A 2,500-nucleotide genomic window follows, 5' to 3' on the forward strand; every position below is an offset into this window, starting at 1 on the left:
ATGGGCTTTACTCAAATGAAACGATTATTATGAGTGGGGTGCCACAAGGGTCCATTCTTGGCCCTTGTTATTCCTTATTATGATTGGTGACATTGATAATGGTGTGAAACACTCAAGAGTAACATCATTTGCAGATGATACAAGAATAAGTACACCCATAGATATACAAGATAATGAAAACAAACTTAACAAGGATCTACATACCATCTGTAAGTGGGTATATAAATTTGAAATCATAAGGTATAGTCCAACTGGAAATTTAAGAGCAAGATCATATTTTGTCGAAGATGTGAAGATTGAGGAGAAAAAAAGTAGTAAAAGATCTAGGACTCTACATGAGTAATGACATGAGTTTCAGTCACCATATAGAGCAGATTGTCAAAAAAGGAAAAGTTATGAGTGGATGGGTAATGAGGACTTTTAAACAAGAGACCCAGAACACCTTTTACCACTATGGAAAACATTAGTGACCACAGGATTAGAATACCAGTGCCAAGTATGGAGCCCAAATCTTATAAAAAATATAATGTTGATAGAACAAGTCCAAAGAATCTTTACATGTAAGTTAGATAATATGATGGGTCTAAACTAATGGGAAAGACTAAAAAAACTAAGACTGTACTCACTACAAAGGCGGAGAGAGAGATACTTCATTATATATGTGCAGAAAATTATTGAAAACTTAACACCAAATCCAAGACCTGTTGAAGGAGGGGGAATTCAGGTAAGACATTCCCCCAGGCAGGGAAGAACATGTTATCACACTGGGAAAAGTGCACAAACATGCCTGTTAAGAAAAATGCAAAAAAAAAGTTTCCCAATAAACGGACCTAAATTGTTTAATAGCATACCAAAGGATATAAGAAACTTAAATCAGTGTAGTGTAGAAGTGTTTAAAAGAAAACTAGATAAATGGCTACATTCAGTACCAGATGAACCACCCACATGTGGTAATGAAAGAACGAGGGCTGAATCAAATTCCATCCCTCATCAAATTCAGTTGCTTGCAACTGACAAAAAATGGGCGGTACCCCAGGATGGCCCTGGCATGAGCTAATAACAAGGCTCAAGCTGTAACTACCACCAAGTAACCAAGTAAGTAACCAAGTATATATATATATATATATATATATATATATATATATATATATATATATGTATATATATAATATATATAATATACATATATATATATATATAATATATATATATATATATATATATATATATATATATATATATATATATATATATATATATATATATATATATATACATATATAAGGTGACTCAAACCATACCCAGTGTCTAAAATGTGCTCCTGTACCAATATGGATGTCTTTTCCTGTGTAACCCACAGTCACAAGCACAGGTTTCCTTCCTCTTCCCTACCTCATATTATTTTCATTACAGGTGGTTATATGTTTCGTATTCGTTCATGACAGCACAAGAGTATGAAAAAATAAAGTTGCTTTTTGTCCTCCCATAAAACAGCAATACTTCTATCAAACTGAGTATAAAGAAAATAATGAGCTGATATGGATCATATACTATAATTTTAGTCAACTGCAGCATTGATAGAGCCTGTCACATGGCCTATATAAGTCTCTAAACACAATAAAACACACGAGAAATAATACAAAAATGGCTCTAGTCTTATAATGAGTGGCTGAATGAGTGGGAAGATTCAAATTATGTTGCTTCAAGCTGCCTCGCTCTGAAATAAAACCCATCCTGGAGACTGGGCAAGCAAATCAATCCCCCGTCCGCAATGGGTTAACCTTGTCTCCCTTGCATTATTTCCAAACTGTTCGACATGTGCTATTCCTCTTATATGTTCATTTATGATTTTATCCTTTCGTGTTCCCCATAAATAGAACCTCTGTTTCTGCCTCTTACCTCTTGGTTGATCCCAAATACTTAAAATCATCCACTTTTTTCACTTCCTTGCCCTGCATTCGCTGTACATTTCTACTAACCCTCTTATTCACACACATGTACTCCGTCTTACTTCGGGTGACTTTTATACCCTTACTCTCTTGAGAATGTTGCCATCTTTCCAGGTTATTTTCAACCTCCTCTTACACATGATATATTCCACCTGTTTGCACCTTCCTCCATTATTGTATTTCACCCTGTCCTCCACCTTCTTGATAAATTATGTGTGTAGCATAGACATATCTATTCTTTTGGCAAGATCAATTATCCTCTGCTCTTCTGCATTCCTGTCCCCAAGGCCCTATATCCCCATTACCCTCTCACCCCCCCCCCCCCCTTTCCTCAATCTATATGCTCGCCTAGGGTACTTTAATTTCACAAAGGCTTCAATTATGTACTTCATATCTTCAAGGAATTCTGGATTGCGAATCCTCAAAACTTTGAGGAAGAAACCTGTAACGACTCCCAGTTTAGTTTTATTGCTGAGTGAATTCGTCTTTGTTAGTTGGCTTTCTGTACACTGAAAAAGTAGGTCGATATCGCTTCGATGGATCATAGTGTC

The sequence above is a fragment of the Penaeus japonicus genome, unplaced genomic scaffold, assembly GCF_977035675.1.
Source record: "Penaeus japonicus unplaced genomic scaffold, GWHDUDI00000001_assembly GWHDUDI00000027, whole genome shotgun sequence".
NCBI lineage: Eukaryota > Metazoa > Arthropoda > Malacostraca > Decapoda > Penaeidae > Penaeus > Penaeus japonicus.